Below are 18,774 nucleotides of genomic sequence, written 5' to 3'. Positions count from 1 at the left end.
TCGGAGAAAGAAATTTCATTTTGAATTCATGTTGTTACTGACCGTCATTAAACACTGGGGTTGCATTGTATGATTCCTTGAGAAGCTTTATTCGGGGTGGTCGTGATAATTTTAAATATTTTAAATAATTGCTCAGCTCACAAAAGAGATAATTTACAAAAGTAACGAAGAAAGGGGAAAAAATACGTAAACGGTTCTTTGTTGAAGGCGCAGGAAAGAACAAGGCGACCCAAGGGTTGGGCTCGTAATAGTAGCCACATCGTACAGTACTTGACAGGCGTACAGAAAATTTGCGTGAATAGCCCTCGATGCGCTACCTTAACTATTTTAAAATGATTACTTCATTTTTTACTTCTGTTATAATTATAATAGTGTGACACGAACGAAAAACGTGAGTACCCCCACGATGAGCATCCTTTAACAGTGTTTAAACGAAATACCCGTAAATGCCCATTAAAAGAAGTACCGAAAATGAGAGTGAATAACCAAACAAAAACAATAACCCTTAATCCTTACTTCAATAAATTTACTTACATTATAATTGCAATATTTTGGGCCACAATTTAGTACTTTTTTTAAATTCTTCTCGATTTGTGGAGAAATTCACGTAACTTCTAATAATAAACATCTCCTTAAGGCCATTCTAAATATATAACGTCGGAATATACTTCCTTTTGCTTTTTAAAAATTCCCCTCGATTTCTTTGAATTTTGATATAGGGGAGCGGGATTGAAAGCGTGAAACCCTTATTGTCAACTGGTGACAGGAATTTTAAAGGGAGTATTAAACCTTCCATTTTAATTAAGGTAACACCATAATCCTCTATCTCGCTTTAAATATGTCGAGCAATCGTAAAACACGATTCAAAATGCTTACCCTTACTGATAAAATTAAATGCAATGCTTAAAGTTACTATTATAATCCCCATCCACTTAAAATACACGAACCAAACGAGGCCAAACTAAGAGTCTCATCGTAGATGTACATCATACGATGTGGCTAAAAACACACTGAGTGGACGGGGCGCTTTCAAAATAAAAGTGTTTTACGTCGTATGTGACAATCTAATGAAAAATACTAAAAAAACAATCTGAAGTTAACAAGGACACTGATGAAAAGTTCAAACCTATTTTTAACATTCATGCCCCCGATGAATTTTTCTCTGGAGCTTTCCAAGAATTGGCAGAAACGTATTGCAATGATTTAAATTTTGAAGAGCTTGAAAACGAACTGCTACATTTCAAGCATTTCGTGACGAATGAAGAAAGCAAAAACCCAGAATTCTTTCATTCCTTCATTCGTACCAATAATATCATTTCAACTTTTCCAAACTTAGAAATTGTTTTGAGAATTTAGTTGTGTTTGCAATGCGAGTGGCGAAAGATTCTTTTCAGCTTTAAAAAGAGTGAAAAACTACCTAAGAACCACATTAGCCCAGGAAAAATTAAATTCTTTATCTTTGATATATTGAAAAGGATTTACTAAACGACTTCATAGACTATGAAAAGAATAATTGATAAATTTCTTGAGTTAGAAAGAAAGAAATTTAACTATTGAGTTCAAAGAGAAATTTAAACATGCAGTTTAGTGTTAAGTCAATTAAAGATATAAAAATAGTAAATCTCTTAGATTCTCTTAAACTGTGGTCTGTTGGGGGGCTGGGGGCCCGGAACTAAGGCTTTGCCTAGGGCCCAAAATATTGTTAATCCGGCCCTGGCTTTACTCGTTGGCTTGACAAAGAAGTTGAATGGGCCATCGTTTTAATGAATGAAAAACCAAGCCACTCAGCAACTACAGCGATCTGAAAACGCCGTTGTAACTTTAGGCCAAATTAAAACACTTTACCAAATTTAATGTTTAAATTTTTGGTCTAAAATGCTTTTAGCTCTGCCCCCAGAATCGATCCTTTCTTAAATATCGAATCTTTTTCAATTATGACCAATTAATTGAAAACAAAATGTTCAAGCCATATTCGTCGCTTCACTTGAAGGGAAAATTCATCGCATTTTTCGTGATACTTTGATGGCCCGTATCTCCGCGGGTGTTCAGTTTTGGACCCTAGTTCTTTGGTGACTTAGTCTTGTTTTGACCCGTAGAATGCGCCCCTGAATTTGTGACACATCTTTTTGTAACACCCTGTATACGTCTGTTAATATATGTGCTCTTTTTTCACTAACAGCGATAGAGGGTAAGTATTTACGTATATATATAATAACAACAACTTACACAAGTGCTAAAGTCAGAAACTTTGTGTTATTATTTTACTTTAGTCGTGCGTAATATATATTTGGCAATGGGGGTAGGTTGTTCCGACATTAAAGTCGATGACTGAGACAAAATCTTTATCTATATAAATCTAAGTCCTAACTGACAGAAGACTGATCATCAACGCCCAGCCCAAACCGCTAGCTCTAGAAGGCTGAAAATTTGCAGAAACGTTACTCATAAGTAGTAGACGCGTATTAAGAAATATTTTTCCAATCCGCCGCCATCTTAATAAATGGCGCCAAGAAATGTAAAAAATCTTTTTTATGCAACAAAGTCCGCGCGTTTCAACAAATTACAAGTATTTAGTACACTGGTCTCCTTTAACCTATAGACGGGCTGAATAGTCTTTTGGGTTCGATTTGTTGCCATCTTTTTAAATGGCGGCCAGAAATTTAAAAATCCTTCTTTATGGAATAATGTCCGCATGAAAAGTAATAAAAAATGTCTGGACAGGCTGACGGGCAACGCCAAGTGCCTTGGCTCCTAGGGTACCACAAAAATATAAGTCATGAGTAAAATCAGAAGGGAATAAGAGAGAAGGGAGACATTAGAGCCTGCTTTGGTAACGAGAGTCCGACCAACCTCAAGAAAACCGCGAAAACTTTGCGCAAGTACACAGCTTTTAACCAATTTACTGCAAATATAGTTCTATAAGTTCTCCGCAAGTCCGCGGTATCAGGCGGCCTATTTGTCTGCTAGATTTTCATTCTCCAAAGGCTGTCGATGTTTCGTTCTTGTGTAATTATAACCTCAAGTATGTATTTTATTGAAACTAATTTTTATTTTTTAATATTAATTCAGAATAATTAGTTTTCATCTATTTATTACCTTCAAATTATCTGATTTTGGTATGTTCTCAATTCCCGTGTATCTAAATTAATTGCACAGCTTGATTTCGTTTATCAACATGAAATTCGGCCATTTTTATCTCCTTCAATGTAAAGTTGTAAACAAAGCTACTTTTTATTCGTCAACCGAGACGTCACCTTCTTATGTGACGTCACAGCTAAGACAGAAGTTAGATAGCCAATCAGTGAAGGGTAGTTGATTTGAGGTTAGTAAGACTGTTGTTACGAGTGTAAAGCATTATGGAGATATGAAGTGTGTCCCTTCTCTCTTATTCCCTTCTGGTAAAATCTATACATTCTTCATATCATTTTTATGGAAGTTCTAATTTTACGCGAGCGACGCCGCGGGTAACCGCTAGTTCTTTATATTTCTCGAATTTTCCATGAAGGAATGAATATGGTAGATTTACAGTATATAGGGAAACAGCAAAAGGGATGGGCTTCACGAAGGGTCCTTCCCTTTCACATACATATGGGGTGAATTTCATGAAGTAGAAGGTTAGTGGGGGAATAATTCTGATTGGGTTAGCGAAGGTCTGACGTTTGGTAGGAGGGGTTTCGCTTGTAATGATGTGTCCCTATACTGAATAACCTTTCGATTGTAACAATTTCGATAAAAATTAAGTTGAGTTTGAATTTAAAAAATTTCATATTTTACACGCTCCTTTTAATTAAAATTACGCTTCTACCAGATATATACGGTAAGTAGATGAGTCATTTCGGGATTGTGAATACCAGTAAATGAAAAGCTCAGGTAACATAACAGTATACCTTAAAAGAACGGCTTTTTTCTAAATATAAAAGGAAAAATAATAAGAAAAAATTAACGATCTCTATACAAAACAATAAACATATAATTAGCTTTAAAAACGAGAACTACTGCGCCGCCGTTGGTATTGTGGCTTCTGCTAAACCGAACCTCTTACTCCTACAGGATTGGTTGAATTCTTACAGACTGAGATAGATTTAATTGAAGGTAAGGGTAAGAGGTTCGATTTTGCAGACGCCACAAAACCAATGGCCGCACAGAAGTCCTCGTTTTAAGATTGATTAATGGCTAATTATTTTGAAATAAGAGATCATTTCTTTTCAATATTTTTCCTTTTATATATATTGAACAAGACCGTTCTTTCAAGGTATAATGTTATTTTATTAAAACCTTTCACTTAAATTCAATAAAATCCTGAGAAATTAAATGTGAAATGCTTGTTTAACACGCTCCTTTCAATTAACAATTACACTTCCTTAGAACAAGTATGTGAGTAGCATTTACTTTTGTAACTCATAATTACGTAATAAAAGGTTCGTTGGAATACATAAATGGAGTCTAAAGAGCGTGTCATGTAAAAAGCAAGTTTCGAAGACTCTGACAGCATGTCACGTGAAACCTATCCATATATGCATAAATGTGTAGAAACTATATTTTAATATAAAAAAAACCTTACTGTATTTTTTTTAAAAATCTTTCCTTTTTGATTTCATTAAAGGCGCCAAAGATATTTCTAAGAACTTTAGGGAATTGTGTGAGTTTTCAGGTTTTAAATAAAAAAAAAACAAGTTGGCCCATTGGTTTGAGCACAATTAGCCTCTTCGATGTTAGTCAACCCTCAGATATACAAAGGGGTTTATCCATGGCCGTCACCGCACACTCCATGATACGAATCACCTAGAGCGCAGGCGTCGAAAAGCGAGATGTAAGGCAGACTTTTACCCCCGTGTCTTTACCATTTAGTAACATCGAAGAGGACATAGGAGTAGACAGTTGTTGAATAGAGCTATCTTAGAAGCCTTAGTGTGACGTCACCCATGCTATTTACCTATAGAACTTGAACAGTACCAAACATGGCCGCCCACTACCAAAGGTAAGCACGTGACGTATTACCGGAAGCCGATTAGGCTTCTCACATGAAGTACGTAACATGTGCCGGGGCTCCTAGGATAGAACCTCCCCGCACGCGGATGAACATAATTCGGTAGCGCGGCTTCTTCCGCCGTCTCTACCCTAAGAACCGATTTACCAGGTACATAAATTCGAGAACTACTACAAAGACCGAGTTGGGTCTCTAAGATATTCTTTAGATAATGCTATTCACAATAGCAAAGATTATTTGGGGGTAAGGCACGAAGATCTTATCAATCTGGGTAGCTTTTGCTGGACTATTTAAGTCGCCGTGTCTCTGTTTTTTTACGAGGAATTTTTTCTGTTCTCCCGGCTGCGGAGGTCCCTGCCGACAGCGGCTCGGAAATCGGGATACCGTTGATACCGAGCCAAGGCTTACTGTATTTTTCGTCTTTTCGAGTCTAATATTATTCGCAGAGCTATTTCTTGTTGAAATTAAAAAACTCGCATAATATTTAGTTGAAGACTTATTAAACGACTCGAAATTTGAGCTTTAAAACGTTGAATATTATATAACGACTACCAAACGATACCGCAAATTTGCCTTCCGAGCTTCCCTGTTAGGTCGACGGCGAGGTCGAGTCGAGGTCCGATGAAAGAAAATAGTACTGGAGCCGTCACCGACTGGTCTGGCATTAAAGAGGTTATCTACGGTTAGGGGCTAATGATTGGTTGAAGTATACTTTCGTCTGCTTAGTTTTTATTTCGGGAATGTCATAAAATTGATGACCAAAGCTATGGAAAAGTTGGACTTGTAACTTTTTGTGAAGCATAGTCCGCTTTTGGTAATACTTAAGCACTGACGTCACAAATGAGATAGCTCTATTCAGTTCTCGTTAAATTTTATGGAGCTACTTCCGGCATTGTTTTTCTTGGTAAACACGTGTTTACCTTTGTCTAAATATAAAACATACGTCAATTTTCAACGAATAATAATATGTCTTGTATAGAAGGCAACCAACCAAAGGGAAAAAACCGCAAATGAATAGTAAAAATTTGGCGAGATATTAATTTATGCATTGGTAAAGGCTGAAGTGTCTACTCCTCTACGCTTATTATCGTTTTGATAATTAAAGGGAGTGTAAAATTCTACTTTCCCTAAAAATAACCGACATTATTTTATTTATTTGGTCACGAAAAAACTATGATTAGTATATACTTAATATTCATGTTTGGAGGATTGATTCTATTTACACCAGGAGGCCACGCTACTTGGCGGTCAAAGTGCAGGGACAAGTAGCCTTGCCTCCTGGTTAAAATGGTAATAATCCTACTAGTCTGAAATTTATGTATTTTATCCATTCTTTGTCTAAACGCATAATTTTATCCCCTTTTCAAACTAACTACACAAAACAGGCAACACTAGTAACAGGGCCGGATTAAGAAGATTTTCGCCCGGGGGCAGTGGCTCGATGGGCGCCCCCTCCCTTGGCCCCATAATTTATAAAAACCAGCTAGAAATTTTAACAATTTTGTTTTTATTAGAAATATAGGGAGCTAACAGTTCTGACCCTGAAACGTCACACCCTTCTATCTCTTACTGGAGTTTCATCCCCCCCAACGGTTGGAAACAGTATTCTACGCGCAAAAATGCCAACCAGAGGGCGGCTGCGTGACGTCAGACTATCTCTTCCCCCTAGCCAGCTGTTAGCTCCCTATTGTAATTTTGTTAAGTGAAAAGTATCCCTATGCATGGCTGATACTCACTCATACGCTCAATTTTAGTTGAATAAGTGACTAATAAATTTAAAAATAGTAAGCAAAAAGTGACTAAATAAGGGCAAATTAAGCTATAAAATAAGGGCACTTTAAATGAAATGTTTTCAGACATGATCGATTTTAATAATTATTTTCTGTAGTTAAAGATATTTTAAAGGTCGGTGCCGTAATTAAGCCCAATCTATGGGCTTAGATATTTCCAGTCAAAGGAAAGGTCCAATCATAAAATTTCTACGGCGAAATTGAATTTGGAGCACAGCTCAGAATGCAAAGTCATTGATGTCGTTTTAAATCAAAACTAGAACATTCATTTGAATTGTATTGATTATAAATATTAAGTTAAATATTTGATGAGCGAGCGAAGCGAGCTCCACAATTTTTTTGGTTTGATCAACTGTAATCTCGCTGTTTTTGCGTTTAAACCGTCATACAGTCAAATATATTACGTTTAACCTTGTGGTCGAGAAGATAAATAACACCGAAAGACTCAAAAATCCAAAAAAAGTGACAAATAGTAACTAATTTTTGGAAAAGTGACTTTTAGTAACCGAATTTGAAAAAAGTGACTTAGTATCAGCCCTGCCTATGTCTTTGAATAGGCTTTTCTAGATTTAGACTCGGAAAATCTATTTATCATCTCCTCCCAACTAATTTGGTGTAATAAATTGGTCTCGATAGCTAATATACCTATTTAAAAACGAACAAGATGTGCCCGGCTGGGCACAGAATACTTTTGCACGGCAACTGTCGAATTGCTATTATTACTATCAAAAAATGGCCCAGGGATGGACTCATAATATTAGCCACAGCGTACCGAACTTAAAAGGCGTATAGAAAATTTACGTGAATAGCCGTAACTATGCTAAAACGATTACCCGTAATTCTAACGTTAATTTATTTACTTCTATTATTATTCTAATAGTGCAACACAGTAATAGAAGTGAGTGAGTATGCCCTCGTTGCGAATTCTTTAACAGCGCAATCATTCAAATAATTTACTTAAGTTATAATTTTCAAACTTTTTCCTTATTATCTTAAGATGAATTTCGTCCCGAAACATCTTTAATTAAAATAAAACGTGAAAAAAAAAATTATTTTCTCGTGTGGAATCGAACTTGCGACCCATGGTTCTGCCGAGCAAAACTCAATATTTATAACCGATATACCACCTATACCACGCGCCCAGCCTGAGCGCGCTCCCCCGAGAATTTTTTCGGTACCTTTTAATTCGCCGAATGCCTAAGTTTTTTTTTTATCTCATTTTAAAAACAGGAATGTTAAAACAGAACATTAATTTTTATTACGTAAGTCAAGCAAAACTGATTCAGATTATTTTAAAACATTTTAAAACTAGTATTAATATAGTGCCACATTAAAACAATAATATTCCTATTTTTAAAATGTGAACAATTTTAATTTTTTAAGGGATACTTTCTTTTAATTTCATTGCAATAAATCCCTATAAGGTTAATTTATTTCGATAGATAGACAAATAAGGATTCTGAAAATATATATGTTTTTATATTTTAGTTTAATTAATGATTTTTAAATTACGATTAAAAGATCCAAAATGCTCTTGTTTTGCGATCATGAGGGCACCTGGTGACACAGAGCCGAACCACCGAAAAACGTTACTAGTTCGTCTCTACCAATTTCTCCGTAGTGTTTTTCCTACTGGTAGGGGGATTCATTCTGTGAGCGCAGTATGATACAGATTGACGGGAATTGGTATGGCTGAACACCAAATTCTTCTACTTCAGAAGAACTACCCTCAGATTCGTTTATTATAAATTGTTCCGAATTTTCTGAATCCAAAGAATCAGAGTTCGAACTTTCATCCTCAGATTCAGGACCGGAATGATCAGAAATACTTTCTCGTCTGACATTCTTAAGCATATAAGCAGACGACGATTCACCAGGCAAGCTGACCTAGATTCTCGTTCCTACTACTTTTTACTCCTTAAACGACAGTTTTCATTCCAACTACTACCAACCAATCAGAGGCCGAACTTTACCTACGTAGGTAATGGGTTGAAAATGGTGGCCGATTTTAAATCTGGCGTTCAAAATTTCAATTTTTATTCACGTTTATTTTAATTAATAAATGTTTCTCGCGATTTCTACTGACCCCCATGTTTTTAGGGGTGGTTAATTTATAGAAAACCAATGTTAGTGTGACCAACTCAGATAAAGCCGATTCTATCCCTTTAAAATGGGAATCTATTTTATTCCTATTTTTAAAATATGACTCTATTTTATTCCTATTTTTAAAATATGACTCGATTTTATTCCTATTTTTAAAATATGACTCTATTTTATTCCTTTTTTTAAATATGACTCTATTTTATTCCTTTTTTTAAATATGACTCTATTTTATTCCTTTTTTTAAATATGACTCTATTTTATTCCTTTTTTAAAATATGACTCTATTTTATTCCTTTTTTTAAATATGACTCTATTTTATTCCTTTTTTTAAATATGACTCTATTTTATTCCTTTTTTTAAATATGACTCTATTTTATTCCTTGTTTTTAAATATGACTCTATTTTATTCCTTGTTTTTAAATATGACTCTATTTTATTTCTTTTTTTAAATATGACTCTATTTTATTCCTATTTTTAAAATATGACTCCATTTTATTCCAATTTTTAAAATGTGGCAATATTTTATTTATATTTTTAAAATTCCTCAATCTCAAAGTTTTGCTGGTTTTAAAAATTCGCGGGGATTTTTGAGATTTGAGGTTTTGAAAAGCGACATCTATGCGTGGTGCCCAAATACACCTTGACTGCCTTCCCTGAGATAGCGCGCTTAGGCCTGTACTAATAATAAATTTGCTTTTGTTAAAACTTTAAAACTTTTTCGTCGTTAATTTAAGACGAATTTCGTCTCAAAACATCCTTAATTAAAATAAAACTTAAAAAAAAAAAGAAAAAATTTCGTCGTGTGGAATCGAACTGCGACCCATGGTTCTGCCGCGCAAAAGGCAACTGCTCTAACCACCATACCACGAGCCCAGTTATCCAAGCCACTATGCGTGGTGACCAAATACACCTTGACTGCCTTCCCTGAGATAGCGCGCTTAGGCCTGTATTAATAATAAATTTACTTTTGTTAAAACTTTAAAACTTTTTCCTCGTTATTTTAAGATGAATTTGGTCTCAAAATATCCTTAATTAAAATAAAACTTAAAAAAAAAATATTTCCTCGAGTGGATTCGAACTGCGACCCATGGTTCTGCCGCGCAAAAGGCAACGGCTCTAACCACCATACCACGAGCGTAGATAAACAATTCCATATTCTAGTGGTATTTTTTTATAAAGCTCGCGCATGCGTATCAGATTCTTGGTTACACCATGACGTCAGCAAACCACCGCCGGTATTCCACTGGGGAATTTTTCATCGTTTCCCTCTCGTGGGCCCGTATATTTCAATTGACACCCGAGCGTGCTCGACGGGCTTTAAGTCTTCCGTTTATAAAAATATACCTTTTGAACGCCATCTGGCGTGCAAAAGTAAAAACAGTCCCGTAATCATTCAAAACTAACGTCATGTTTTTGAGTTTTTCGAAAATTTAATAAAACAATCGCTCAGATTTGGGTATCACCAGACATCTTGGGCGCCCCTATTTTGCTGGCGCCCGGGGGCAGGTGCCCCCTCTGCCCCCCCCTTAATCCGGCCTTGACTAGTAAGTGCTTTCATGTAACAGATGTAAAATATAGCTCGAATTGTACTATTAACTACAAGTATGAGCGTTTAATAATTGTTATATTTAACTTGATATTTAAAGGAAAAGTTCAGGATACCTAACATTAGACCTTAAATTAACGGCCTCGTTTAGAAGATATCGAAATGATTGATAAAAAAAATTATAATTTCCCTAATTACGATTAAAATCCAATTAATTGACCCAAAAATTGAAGAGAGCAGCCGCGCCATTTTTTAAAGTCACGTGATAAACTCGCACACACGCCGTTATTGGCCAAATGGCTAGCGAATAGGAAAGTTAGATTTCTCTACTGCAGACGACGATATTTATTGATATATTCAAGGTTGACTTTCAGCATAGCCCACTAGATCACGCACATCACGACGCAAGCTGCTCGCGCTATAGAAGCCCGTTCAATCGGCCAAAAAGTGCAACTTTTGGATTCTTGGCGATAAATTCGAAGTTAGCGAAAATTAACATTAAGTTCTATGGGATGAGGAAGGTTTTTTAGCCAGATCCTCTGTCCTATTGATCGAAATGACCTGAAATTTCAATGAGACGTGTGTTTTGACGTGTTTTATTAATCTTAAAAGGATTCAAGCTTCTAGAGTGGATAGCTTTTTTTAAAAAAAAATTATTTTCATAGACAATATGATGGGTTCAGTGCTAAGACTGAATATATCGTCAGATCTACTGGTCCAAATGTCCTGAAATCTTAATGAGAGGTGTATTACAATCGTTTCTATTATATTAAAAAGGATTCAAGCTTTTAGAGTGGATAATTATTTCAATAAAAATTAATTTCCAATGTCATAATTGTAAATTAAGAACTTAATGCACTATATCTTTGGATCTACTGGCCCAAATGTCCTGAAAATTTAATGAGAGGTGTGTTAAAATAATTTAACTTTCACTCTCTTTCCAAGATTAAACGTTTTGCTTAAACATTACTCTAAAAATCTTAGAATTAAACAAAATTATAGGCCCTAAAGCCTAAAACACATCTATTTTGGGGAAGTTCAGAAGAACCCCTGTTTTTCTGCCAAAAGCACTTTATTATTTAAACGCAATTTTAGTTCAAAAATGCATTTATTGCAAATATCACATATTTTACAAAAACCAAAAATTAAGCATAGAAAAATCATGATTAAGAAACGAACTGAAAAGTTGGTGAATAGTATCATAATGCCAGTTGCAGTTGGCAAAAAACAAAGATTTAGTGGAGAGATAGTTTTAAATTATAATTAATTGTCAAAGAGGTCCAAGAAGAAAAAGCTTCCTCGCAGCGATCCTATGCTTGTTCAAAGACATTCTGAAGCTTCTTGAGTGGTGCTTGATCTTAGTTTTGAAGCATTGTTTTAGCATTTGTCAACTTTTCTTATTTTGACGATATACTTAATATTTTAATCGATTAATCTTTTTAATGCCCCGCCCAACAAGTAAGGATAACAATTAAAAATCGCCAAGGGTTTTCGAGACATCTGCCCCTCTGCATGTTTACAAATCATAGAAAATTGGTTCAAGAGGTCTATGATTTATAATCTATTAATCCCAAAAGGCAAGTTTTGGACAAGTAGAATGGGGCTGGTTTTTTTATCGCGGAAAAAGGTTGTAAGAACGTAACTTACAATCATGACATGGGTTATTAATTTTTTTTTTAAATATAATCGATTGTAACATACCTCTAATTAAATTTTCGGGACATTTGGGCCATTAGATCCAAAGATATAGTGCATTAAGTACTTAGTTTAAAATTATGACATTGGAACTAAATTTTTATTAAAATAATTATCCACTATTAAAGCTTGAATCCTTTTTAATATAATAGAAACGATTGTAACACACCTTTCATTAAGATTTCAGGACATTTGGGCCAGTAGATCTGACGATATATTCAGTCTTAGCACTGAACCCATCATATTGTCTATGAAAATAATTTTTTTTTAAAAAAGCTATCCACTCTAGAAGCTTGAATCCTTTTAAGATTAATAAAACACGTCAAAACACACGTCTCATTGAAATTTCAGGTCATTTCGATCAATAGGACAGAGGATCTGGCTAAAAAACCTTCCTCATCCCATAGAACTTAATGTTAATTTTCGCTAACTTCGAATTTATCGCCAAGAATCCAAAAGTTGCACTTTTTGGCCGATTGAACGGGCTTCTATAGCGCGAGCAGCTTGCGTCGTGATGTGCGTGATCTAGTGGGCTATGCTGAAAGTCAACCTTGAATATATCAATAAATATCGTCGTCTGCAGTAGAGAAATCTAACTTTCCTATTCGCTAGCCATTTGGCCAATAACGGCGTGTGTGCGAGTTTATCACGTGACTTTAAAAAATGGCGCGGCTGCTCTCTTCAATTTTTGGGTCAATTAATTGGATTTTAATCGTAATTAGGGAAATTATAATTTTTTTTATCAATCATTTCGATATCTTCTAAACGAGGCCGTTAATTTAAGGTCTAATGTTAGGTATCCTGAACTTTTCCTTTAAACATTCCGTCTAGGCATTTTCACACATGTTTCTTTAACCACCATACTTATAGTTAATCGGTTACTTAAATTAAAGGTTTCAGGTATCGTAACGTTATACCTTAAAAGGACGGCCTTTTTCTACATTAAAAAGGAAAAGTTTTAAAATAAATGTCTCTTATTACAAAATTATTAGCATATATTTAGTCTTAAAAACAAGGAGTACTGCGCCGCCATTGGTTTAGTGTCGTCTGCTAGCCAAAACCTAATATCCCTACGAGAATGGTTGAATTCTCACAGGCTAAGAGAGGTAAAGGTTGGGTATTGGTGAGAGGTTCGAGCAAGCAGACGCCACTAAACCAATGGCGGCGCAGTACTGCTCGTTTTTCAGACAAATTAAATGCTAATTATTTTGTCACAAGAGATCGTTTATTTATTTTTTTTTTATATTTTTCCTTTTTAGATTAAAAATAGGCCGTTCTTTAAGGTATAATGTTATGTTACCGGATCTTTTCTTTTAAAAGTATTAGCGTAATACCAAGAAGGAATGTATATAAGAAGGCCTAAAATAACGTCCGGTGCGGGCGTGATAGTCGACAATCCCCCCTTCATGGCTGGGGGGGGGAGGGTGGAAACGGAGGCGGGACTTCATACTTTATCATACTCTATGTTTTCCACCATCTATTTTACCTTTTCGTTAAGCCTTGGACCTTGGTTTGGTTTTTTGAAACTCTCGAAATCATAAGTATAGTACATTTGATTCGATTTAGAAGTAATTACACATATTCAAAATCTATCAAGATAGGTTCAAAACCTTTAACTAACTTGTTCATGGCAATTAAAAACATCCGTCGTACCGTTTCAGAAGTTCCGCGGGCAGGCGGGCAGCCTCTATTTTCTGTTTTCTTTGCTAGAGGTTTACTTTTTCTCTAGTCGGAATACGTCTGTATGACCTATCCCCACGGCATCCAATAGGAAAGCGCAGAGCAATGACGGGCATGAAGTGGGTGGGGCTTACTTGTCCACTAACACCGGCGTAAGAGTAGAAGCGTAATATCCCGTATCTTAGGTCTTCTTATATAAATCTCTTCTTGGTAATACGAATCCTATTTGCAAATTATTTTAAATAAAAACTGAAACTTTAATAAATAATATAAATTTCTCACCAATTCAGGAAATGAAAGTAAGCGAAGTTTACATTATTTTTAAAATTGACACAACCAATTTTTATAGACCATAAGCTTTTTGAAGACTTAAGCCCCATTCAGACTACGTTAAACTGAGAGTGTCAGTGCCATAGGTCGGCGATCATAAATTCCACTCCATCTTGCCTCATTTATCCCTGGCATTGGTACTTTCATTTCCCCGTTCAAACATGAGATCAGACGACTTAAAACGAATCGCGTATATAGAAGTCTGGGAAAAAGCACACTTTCTCTGGTCCAAAACCAGTTTATTAATTAGTTTTTAAACTCAAAAAGTGGGGGTTACTGGTTCTTGGGACCAGTTTATTAATTGAAAATCTATGGGAGAACAAAGGCGGGGACCAGTCAGGAGACCAGTTTATTATTTCGGGCACCAAGAACTAGTTAAAAAAATATCCGTATTTCCCAGACTGGAAATTAAACAAGACGTAATAGACGTAATAGACGTGGGCTCGTAATAGTAGCCACATCGTACCGATCTTTACAGGCGTACAGAAAATTTGAGTGAATAGCCCCTCTTTCAGAAGTATCCGACCCCAAAGATACAAGTTCAGAAGTATCCGACCCCAAAGATACAAGTTCAGAAGTATCCGACCCCAAAGATACATGTTCAGAAGTATCCGACATCACAAATAAAGAGGGCTTCGCCCCCATCCCCCACTCTTTAGAGATGAACTAAATTTTAATTAAAATAAAATCTCTTACCGAGCTCAGTTCCAAATATGGGTGGATTGATGTACCATCGAGTTCCTTTTAAGCTAAAGACTAACGATAACGGAAGCGAAAACTCCGGCCACAACTACTACTACTACGGCTCGGGTCAAACTAAGACCCTCATCGTATACTTCGATATAGCTAAAAATCAGTATAAACTATTTAGTGATTTTTACCTCTCCGTGTGACGTAGTCCAGGAGAGGTTCTGTAACGGCCGTGTCTGTGTGTCTGTCTGTCTGTCTGTCCGTTGTTACACCCACGTGACCGCGTTCGCAGTTTGCGTATCGGAGCAAACGTGTTCGCCATTTCCGAACTGCCTTCACAGTCACGGAAATGGCTCCTCTACTTGAGTTCTCACACCACCATCTTCTGGTCTTTGTCCATCCCACACGGACACCAGTCTGTTCTTACTGGCTTCTAATCACCACCATCTTCTGGTCTTCGTCCATTCGACTTGGACACCAGTCTGTACATACTGGCTTCCAATCACCACCATCTTCTGTTCTTTGTCAATCCCACATTGACACCAGTTCTTACTGGCTTCTAATCACCACCATCTTGTGGTCTTCGTCCATTCGACTTGGACACCAGTCTGTACATACTGGCTTCCAATCACCACCATCTTCTGTTCATTGTCAATCCCACATTGACACCAGTCTGCACTTACACTGGCTTCTAACACCACCATCCACTGGTCTTCCGTCTATTCCACATAGACACCAATCTGTATCATTGGCTTCTACTCCATTATCATCGTTTGGTTTTAGGATATACGCGGCGATCAGCTAGGGTTACGAGAAACGTCTAGCCTCCCTAAGGTGGGATCGCCACCAAAGGTTTTCGCAATTGCGCTTTTTCCTTACTATTATAATGGAAACGAATCGTATATATACCCCAAAATTTGAAGAAAGCGGGCAAGAGGGGTACCCTTCCTTTTAAACGTCAATATTAGCAAAGTTTGAGATGATAATAGGTATAACTTTATTTTAAACGATTTAACTATTATTAATGTTAATTATTGAAGATTAAAATAATTAAAAATAATTATATTTATTTAAATATTAAAGATAAACCTCTCGTGCAAAGAGAGAGATTATCATTGCCTCCTATATCTACCAAGGCCCGTGCATGCGATATATTTCCTTCATTGCCTCCTATATCTATCAAGGCGCGTGCATTGTGATATATTTCATTCATTGCCTCCTATATCTATCAAGGCCCGTGCATTGCGATATATTTTTCAAAACAACAACAAAAATGGGAAGCTCCTCTTAGAAACATAATAATTTCTTTTCTTTGTATATGAAATGAAAATATGGATAATATTGCGCTCCTTCTTTAATGGTATGAATCCTTGCCTGTCTATTAGTATTTTACGTAGGAGTATTACGTTTTTAGCGAAGTCTAGAGAGGATAAACATAAGCGAGATTGTTTCGGAAAAAAATACTGCTTCCACTAATGGGTTTATACTCCTTGTTACTGTTGTATAGAGTAATCATGATAAAAGCTTAAAAAATTACGAGAGGACAGACCATTTTTATCCTCTTGTTTTATTCTTAATAAGAATATAAAACATTTATTTTGTATCAAAAAATATTTTTTGGTGCTAAGATTGCTTTAAAAAAATCCAAACGGTTAGGCATTGGTAAAAAAGACAAAAGATATTTCTCAAATCTAATGAGATAACGCCCACCTAGTTGAAAATTGCCCTTTTTTATCCGCGGGAGCCATTCTTAATGAGAATTTCGATGCTAGTAGGTTGTCAATTAAACTACCGTTATATTTTTGTTGTTGGAAATTGGATAAGTCAAATTAAGTGGTTGTAAAGAGCCAGCAGGTTTTTGCCGCTTCTTTTTGTGAGTATTTGATTTTTGTATGTAAAATGGAGGAAGATAATGTTGAGAGTAAGGTTTAAATGCGGAAGCGCAAAGCGCGGGAAAGGATGAGGGCGAAAAGGTCGACGTTTTCATTGGATACTTAAGTTTATACAATCTTCTCGACACGGAGAGGTAATATTTTGTTTTCCCAACTTGTTTAACCAAGACTCACGCGTCAGGCCGTCAGTTAGGCATGATCGAGTGAGCTATGGCCTAAGAAAAGACGCCAATGAGGTTATGCTATCTCGACACTACCCGCGACGAAATTAAATCTCAAACTAAACACTCGAATTTTTAACGTAGTCGTTGTCACGTGTGAACTGCCTAATTATTTTTCCTTTTTTCACCAACTGCATCGAACAGATGGCTCTTGTAAGTATTCATTTGCAACAGATATTAGATATAGCTAGAATAATAATAATAACTAGTATGATATCTCGAAATGATTTGAATAAGTAAAAATCAAAGTTGACCTAAACAGTATTATCCCGAAGAAAATTTATTCAATTAGATCCCTCTCACTTTTTAAAATAAAAGATATGCCAGATATTAACATAAGTTTATAAGATATCTCTTATAAGTATGACACTACCTATTCTTCGTAATGCTAGAGGGTTACTGAGAGCTAGTTCGAGAACGAAGCCGCAATTGACCACACGCAGTTTTGCAGTCCACCTTCCTATTTAGTCTGTACTTAGCCTTTGACCGCGCCTCACCAGACGTCGCTTTACCAGAATCTATAACATATCACCAACTTCGCTTCATGACAAGTGATAAACTTATGGAACATGTCTTATAAACATATGGTATTAAGTTACTTAAATATAAAGTGTAGAAAAGATCAGAACAAGTTACAACACCCTCCTTTGTCGACAACCCCCAATACTGCCATCGGATGACGTCTTTAACGCAATTATACAGGTTATAAATAAATGTTTTGGAGTTCATGCTTTATTTTATGCAAGTGACAGGGTACAAAAGGAGTTTTGGACAGTATGTCTGAATGCATCAAAATGTTTCAAAGCACAGTCCTACGATTAGTCTTAGAACTTGGGCCTAAAATTACAACTCCTAATCTTATTGGTAAAACCCGAAACGTAAATGTTCGATGTAACTAAAATTGGGGTGGAGGCACTACACTCTTCAAGACGGCTGTCTTTGTCTTGCTATACATTTACAAGCACTAAACTCATGACGTAGGAATTCTTCAGTAATTTTCTCACAAAGAAGGGTCAACCGATAATTCGGTTTCCAAGAATGACCACCCAAAATTTTACCTTCCATTGCAATTGATGGTAGTGATGTCGTAACCAGTGAGAATTTTGTTGGATCCAGTAATGTACGTTATGCTGCTTTAAGGTACCGTCCCTGTGAATTTTAGCCTTGTCAGAGATCATTACCTTTCTAAAAAATAATGTATCGGCTTCAAATAGTTCACAGAAAGGTCTTGCTGGCTTGGGTAATCCTCGTAAACATCATGTTCAATTTGCCCTGGTTTTAATAAGCTGGTATTTTGCTAAGACACGAGACTAACTACTGTAATTTGATCTTAGCTGCTACGTAAAGACGAGCACTCTTCACAACCGCCTTTTTTTCCTCGATGCCTTGAAGAGTGCCTCCACCACAATGGTAGTCACATCGTATATTTAGGTTAATTGAGGTGTTTATCAAAAAGATTAGAGGTTGTAATTTGAGGCCCAAGTTCTAAGAATAATCGTTGGACTGTTGCGTTCAGGCATGTACTTCAGTATTCTTTTTGTACCTTGTCACTCGTTGTCTCTTGCACACAACAAAGCATGTATTTCAAACATTTATTTACCATCTGTATAATTTAGTATAATGACGTCATCCGTTGGCTGTTTTGGGGGGTTTTTCACAAGGGAGGGTGTTGGTCTGAACTAGAGATGGCCGATACCAGGCTTAACCCGATACCGATATTTACTCACTATGATCCAAAACCCGATACTCCAACCGATACCGATATGGTATCGGTTCATCCCTAGTCTGAACTGTATTAGCGCAATATGACCCCCTCCCTATATGCGAAGGTGGGGTGGTG

At 36.2% G+C, this 18,774-nt stretch overlaps 1 long non-coding RNA gene across 1 annotated transcript; it reads right to left on the bottom strand.

The window, feature by feature from the left end:
* Nucleotides 1–8,238: 8,238 nt before the first annotated feature.
* Nucleotides 8,239–8,941, bottom strand: LOC149707917 (uncharacterized). The gene is made up of 2 exons (XR_016380692.1): nt 8,478–8,941; nt 8,239–8,409 (listed from the first exon to the last, which is right to left on the bottom strand). It is a non-coding gene; the product is annotated as an uncharacterized LOC149707917 (long non-coding RNA).
* Between the last annotated feature and the right edge of the window lie 9,833 nt (nt 8,942–18,774).

Source organism: Phalangium opilio, unplaced genomic scaffold (assembly GCF_054372755.1).
Source record: "Phalangium opilio isolate 3A_F unplaced genomic scaffold, DU_Popi_V2 ptg000013l_1, whole genome shotgun sequence".
Taxonomy (NCBI): Eukaryota; Metazoa; Arthropoda; class Arachnida; order Opiliones; family Phalangiidae; genus Phalangium; species Phalangium opilio.
The sequence above is the reverse complement of the archived record's forward strand: the minus strand, read 5'-3'. Positions and strand labels throughout refer to the sequence as shown.